Genomic DNA, 7,527 nt, shown 5'->3' with positions numbered 1-7,527 from the left:
TACAAGTCCATGAGCTTTCTCCACCTACTTGTGTGCTCAAAATTTTAGTTGATCCCTTTCCTTTGTCATATCTCTCCCCTTATGTCATATATCACGATATCTTTATATTTCTCTCCCTTTATGATATTTCTCTCCTTTTTCACTAATTTTTACTACTATCTTTGTTTTTCTCCCCCTTTGTTATTAATGACCACAAAGGTTCTAAATATAGATAGTATTACTTGTAGGATCAAGATTATCAATGTCAATCAATGGGGTGAGGATCATTTTCCCAAATTTAGTTCAATCTAGATTATTTGCCAAAGATATTTAACTCGGTTTGATCTAAGGACAAGCTTCTTCACACCTCCAAATAAGGGTTATCTTGTACCATGTTGAGTTAAACACTTATAGCTCATTTTCTAGATAAAACACTAGGTTTACAAGCCCATAAACATGTCATATGCTACAACTAGATCAAGTCAAACATAGAAGCAATAGTGATACCATATAGACATCAAAATCATTTGATTTTCATGAATGAGCCTAATAAAATAGAACCACTTGAAAGGTCCTAATAAAATTAAAATGTGACTAGATGCACTAATCATGTCCTTAGCAAAGATGTATGTCATGCCAATCAACTTTTACCTTAGATTGCTCGAATGAGAGGCATGTCATATGAGTGGGGGTGCATCAACACATATTTAAGAAATCCAATATATTCAACTCATTCCTTAGCTTGCAAAACCTTTTCTCATCCAATGGCTTGATAAATATATCGGCAAGTTGATCTTCGGTGCCTACACTTTCAACGCAAATGTCCCCTTTTTGTTGGTGATCTCTTATGAAATGGTGGTGGATATCAATGTGCTTTGTTCTTGCATGTTGAACTGGATTATTGGTTAGCTTGATTGCACTCTCATTGTAATATAGCAATGGCACTTTCTTGAACTTGATTCCAAAGTCACACAAAGTGGCCTTCATCCAAAGTATTTGTGCACAACAACTACCGGCGGATATGTATTCGGCTTCAGTGGTTGATAATGCAACACTATTTTGCTTCTTTGATGACCATGAAACAAGTGATCTTCCCAACATTTGACATGTGCCCGAGGTGCTCTTCCTTTTAACCTTGCATCCCGCATAATCTGAGTTGGAGTAACTAACTAGCTCAAACTTTGCTCCTTTGGGATACCACAAACCAACATTTGGTATACGCTTCAAGTACCTCAATATTCTCTTTGTAGCCTTCAAATGACTTTCTCTTGGTGAGGCTTGAAATCTTGCACACATGCATACACTAAATATAACATCTGGTCTTGATGCGGTCACATAGAGTAGGCTTTCAATTATAGACCGATACAACTTTTGATCTACCATATTGCCACTTGCATCACTATCCAAGTTGCCCTTTGTTCCCAATGGTGTGCTAATGACTTTGCTATCAATCATGCCAAATTTCTTGATCATGTCCTTCATGTACTTGTCTTGACTCACAAATATACCATTCTTTAATTGCTCGATTTGAAGACCAAGAAAGTAACTTAACTCTCCAACCATGGACATCTCAAACTCATTAGCCATCATCTTTCCAAACTCATCACAAAAGTCTTGATTGGTTGATCTAAATATGATATCATCAACATAGATTTGCAATATAAATAGATCTTTTTCAATCTTCTTAATGAAAAGAGTGGTGTCAACCTTGCCTATTGTGAACCCTTTAGAGAGTAGGAAATCTCTTAATCTCTCATACTATGCTCTAGGTGCTTGCTTTAAGCCATATAATGTCTTCTTCAACTTGTACACATGGTTGGGCTTCTTGTCATCTTCAAAACTGGGAGGTTGCTCAATATATACTTCTTCATTGATATAACCATTGAGAAATGCACTCTTAACATCCATTTGATAGAGCTTGATGTTATAGGCATAAGCATAGGCTAGCAAGATTCTAATTACTTCCAATTTAGCAATCGGGGCATATGTTTCTCTAAAGTCAAGACCTTCAACTTGTGTATAGCCTTGTGCTACCAATCTTGCTTTGTTCCTTACTACTATCCCATCTTAATCTTGCTTGTTTCTAAAGACCCATTTGGTTCCAATCACATTGTGTCCCTTTGGTCTTTCTACCAACTCCCATACTTGATTTCTTATGAAGTTATTCAATTCTTCATGCATAGCATTTACCCAATCAACATCCTTTAATGCTTCATCTATCTTCTTTGGTTCAATGGATGACATAAATGAGAAATATTCACAAAATGATGCTAATATTGATCTTGTTTGTACACCTCTTAAAATATCACCAATGATAGTGTCTAAAGGATGATCCCTTGCAACATTGGTTGGTTGGAGGATTAGAACTTAATTGCTTGCACTTACTTGATCATTTGGTTGAGATGATGTACTAGCTACTTGATCTTGTTCATTATCATGAGAGCCACTTGCACTAACTTGATTTGTATCATCTTGCACATTTGAGTTGGAGAGCACTTGTACTTGATCATTTTCATCATCATTCACTTGCCTAGGCCTCAATTCACTAATACCCATGTTCTTCATGGCATTTGAAAGTTGAATGGCTCTAACATCTTCTAAGTTCTCATTCTCCACTTGTGAACCCTTGGTTTCATCAAATTCAATATCATGAACTTCCTCAAGAGTACTACTATCCAAATTCCAAACTCTATATGCTTTGCTTGTAGTGGAATAACCAAGTAGGAATCCTTCATCACATTTTTTGTCAAACTTGCCCAATCTAGTGCCTTTCTTCAAGATATAGCATTTGCAACCAAAGACCCAAAAATATGCAATGTTAGACTTTCTACCATTCAAGAGATCATATGGTGTCTTTTCTTTCAATGGGTGACAATAGAGGCGGTTGCTACAATAGCAAGCCGTGTTGATAGCTTTGGCCCAAAAAGATTGACTCACATTATATTCACTAAGCATAAACCTTGCCATATCAATGAGTGTTCTATTCTTTCTCTCAACAAGGCCATTTGATTAAGGAGTGTATTTAGCCGAGAATTGATGTCTAATTCCAAATTCATCACACAACTCATCAATTCTAGTATTCTTGAACTCACTACCATTGTCACTTCTAACTCTCTTGATGGTTGTTTCAAACTTATTGTGAATGCCTTTGACAAATAATTTAAATGTTGCAAACACATCACTTTTGTCCACTAGAAAGAATACCCAAGTGTATCTAGTGTAATCATCCACTATCATAAAGCCATATTTATTACCACCGATGCTAGTGTATTGTGTTGGTCCAAACAAATCTATGTGCAATAACTCAAATGCTTTACTAGTGCTCATCATGCTTTTCTTAGGATGGGTGTTTCCAACTTGTTTGCCGGCTTAACAAGAGCTACAAAGTTTATCCTTTTCAAACACAACATCTTTCAAGCCTTTAAATAAGTCATGCTTAACTAATCTATTCAATTGTTTCATTCCAACATGACCAAGCCTTCTATGCCATAACCAACCCATACTAGACTTAGTGAACAAGCATATAGATAATTTAGCTTCACTAGCATTGAAATCAACCAAGTATAGATTCTCATATCTAAAACCTTTGAAGATCAAATTAGAGCCATCTACACTTATGATCTCTACATCATCTACCCCAAATATGCATTTGAATCCAAGATCACACAATTGTGTCACGGATAGCAAATTAAAGTTCAAGCTCTCTACTAGCAACACATTAGATATGCTCATATCATTTGATATTGTAATCTTACCAAGCTCTTTGACCTTGCCTTTGCCATTGTCACCAAATGTGATACTATCATAACCATCATTATCATTGGTGTTGATTGAGTTGAACATTCTTACATCACCGGTCATGTGTTGAGTGCACCCACTATCAAGAACTCAATGCCTTCCTCCGGCTTTGTAATTGACCTACAAAAGAAGATCAATTCTTTTTAGGTACCCAAATTTGCTTGGGTCCTTGAAGGTTAGTCACTAAGCTCTTTGGTACCCAAATGACTTTCTTCTTTGAGCCTATCCATGGTTTACCAATGAACTTAGCCTTCACACCATTTGTACCCTTAGTAAGCATATAGCATGAATCAAGCTTAATGGAGGATACATTAGCATTTTTGCTCTTGTTTTTGCATTCTTGCTCTTTGTGACCCACTTGCTTGCAACTAGTATAAAACCGACCATTGTTCTTTACAAAACTAGTCTTGTGAGGAGCAAAGGCCGCTTTGTCTTTCTTGGGGGTATAGCACAATCCCTCTTTGTAGAGAGAAGCTCTTTGGCTACCCAAGCACATAAGTAAGCGGTCCTCACCACCATAAGCCTTAGCTAAGGTGTGAGTGAGCTTAGTAACCTCCTTCTTGAGGTTCTTATTCTCAACCACTAGTGAGGTATCACAAGTGAGACTATCACTACTAGATGAGGTAGAAGTGGAAGTGCTATAAGAAGGGTTAGTAGGAGCAACAATGATAGGCATAGATAGTGATTCATCAATTATATCACAAGTTAAACCTACATTGCAAGTTTCAATATGCTTCTTTTTATTTTGCTCATCAGCAAAGAGGAATGAGCATTTTCAAGCTTTTTGTGAGCTTTGCCAAGCTTCTCGTTGGCTTCCTCTAGCCTCTCATGAGATACATTGAGTTTATCAAAGGCTTGCTTAAGGGCTTTTAGTTTCTTACGCAAGCTTTTGCATTCCCTTCTCTTGATATCAAAGTGTTCTTTAGCATCTTCTAGCATGTCAATTAATTTATCCTTAGTAGGTTCATCATCATCACTATCACTATTATTTTTATTTTCATGTTCATTATCATCAATATGTTCTTCATCACTTTCATCATCACAAGATTATACCTTAGTGGCCTTAGCCATGAAGCATGATGAAGATTCGAAGAGAGAAAGCTTCTCATTGATAGCAATGCTTGCAAGAACCTTCTTCTTGGTGGTCTTGTGATCATCACTATCATCATCATCATCACTTAAGGAAGCATCACTATCCCAAATGACTACATATGAACCACCCTTCTTCTTCTTGAATGTCATCTTGTCCTTCTTCTCTTTCTTTTCCTTCTTGTCCTTCTTCTTGTTCTTTTTGTTGTCATTATCGTTGTCGCTATTGTATGGGCATTGAGCAACAAGATGATCTTTGCTTCCACACTTGAAGTACCTTCTTGACTCTTCTTTGTTCTTGGATGAAGACTTCTTCCTTCTAGCATGGTAGCCCTTCTTCACCATGAACTTGCCAAATCTCTTGACAAAGAGAGCCATCTTCTCATCATCATCATCATCCTCATCCCAAGATTCATCTTCTTCACTTGATGTTTCTTACTTAGCTTTGCCCTTGGATGATGTGGCTTTGAATGCCATGCTCTTCTTCTTGTCATCGTTCTTGTCATCTTTCTTCTCCTTCTTTTCTTCATTCTCATCATCATCTCTATAAGTATCATCGATCATTATATCTCTTAATACTTGGTTTGGTGTCATGATGTCCAAACCGCTTCTCACTAGAATAGTGACCAATGTACCAAATCTTGAAGGCAAGCATCTTAAGAACTTGTGGGAGAAGTCCTTGTCCTTCACCTCTTCTCCAAGTGCTTTGAGATCATTGATAAGCACTTGAAGCCTATGAAACATCTCCGGCACACCCTCATCCTCCTTTATCTTGAAGCTTATAAACTTCTCCTTGAGAATGTAAGCCTTTGCACCCTTTATGGCTTGAGTGCCCTCAAATGATTCTTCCAACTTCTTTCAAGCCTCATAAGCCATCTCAATATTCTTGATTTGATCAAATATTCTCTCATCAATTGCATCATGAATAGCACTTAGAGTAATGTTATTATTTTGGAGAAGTACTTCTTCGGCCGCGATGGGATTCTTCGGATCACCAATCTCAATTTTGGTTTCTACCACCTTCCACACCTTTCTATTGATTGACTTGATGTGTGTGGTCATCTTTGACTTCCAATAAGGATAATTTGTGCCATTAAATTGGGGTGGCTTCTTGGTGTTGTTGATTTGAGCCATTTTAACACCGAAGGTTGTTAAGCCTCAAATAATGGTGACCTTGGCTCTGATACCACTTGAAAAGTCCTAATGGCTAGAGGGGGAAGTGAATAGCCTAATAAAATTTCTATAACAACACTTAACAAAATGGTTAGACAATTATGAGGCGAAGCAAGTGTTGCGCTAGCCTACTCAAAATGCAAGCCACCTACCATAATTCTAGTTTAGATAATATCTATTCACACAATAGCTATGACACTACCCTATGTTAGTGTGCTCTCAAAGGCTAACTAAAGAGCCACATTAACCAAGCAAGTAAGCTCTCATAACTAGGTACACTAAAGAGCTTGTCAACTAGTTTGTGGTAAAGTAAAGAGAGTGATCATGAAGATTATACCACCTTGTAGATGAAGGAACCAATCAATCATAAGGATGAATAACAATAAAGACCAATCACCTTGGAATCAATGATGAACATAATGATTTTTTTATCAAGGTTCACTTGCTTGCCGGCAAGCTACTCCTCGTTGTGGCAATTCACTCACTTAGAGGTTCACGCGCTAATTGGCATCACACGCCAAACCCTCAATAGGGTGCCGCACAACCAACACAAGATGAGAACACAAGTCACGAGCAATCCACTAGAGTACCTTTTGGTGCTCCACTGGAAAAAGGTCAAGAACCCCTCACAATCACCATGATTAGAGCCAGAGACAATCACCAACCTCCGCTCAATGATCCTCGCTGCTCCAAGCCATCTAGGTGGCGGCAACCACCAAGAGTAACAAGCGAAACCCACAGCGAAACACGAACACCAAGTGCCTCTAGATGCAAACACTCAAGCAATGCACTTGGATTCACTTCCAATCTCACTATGATGATGAATTAATGATAGAGATGAGTGGGAGGGCTTTGGCTAAGCTCACAATGTTGCTATGTCAATAAAAATGGCCAAAGATAGTAAGCTACAGTCGGCTATGGGGCTTAAATAGAAGCCCCCACGAAATAGAACCGTTATACCCCTTCACTGGGCATAACACGAGCTGACCAGACACTCCGGTCCAACTGATCGGACGCTGCTCCTCAGCGTTCGGTCGCCTGATGGCGGCCACGTGTCTCCTGTGTTCAACAGTGATTGTTTGATCTCAACGGTCGAAATGTTGACCGGACGCTCCAATAGAACTGACCGGACGTTGGACCCTCAGCGTCCGATCATTTACAGTAAGGGTCCAAAACATGTTTTTGCCGACCAGACACGTCCGGTCAAGCTTGACCGGACACAGCCCAGCGTCCGGTGCTTAACCCTAATCACTGTGCCGACCGACAACACAACCGGACGTAGCCCTTTAGCGTCCGGTCACAGAGCGACCCAGCATCCAGTCAGTTGACCGACGCCAGCATCATTGCGATCAACTCTATTTCACTTCTAACTTCTCCACCCTTGCTCAAAAGTGCCAACCACCAAGTGTACCACCTTGTACACATGTGTTAGCATATTTTCACAAACATTTTCAAGGGTGTTAGCATTCCACTAGATCCTAAATGCAC

Source organism: Miscanthus floridulus, chromosome 7, assembly GCF_019320115.1.
Source record: "Miscanthus floridulus cultivar M001 chromosome 7, ASM1932011v1, whole genome shotgun sequence".
NCBI classification, from domain to species: domain Eukaryota; kingdom Viridiplantae; phylum Streptophyta; class Magnoliopsida; order Poales; family Poaceae; genus Miscanthus; species Miscanthus floridulus.
This window is presented reverse-complemented; position numbering follows the sequence as displayed.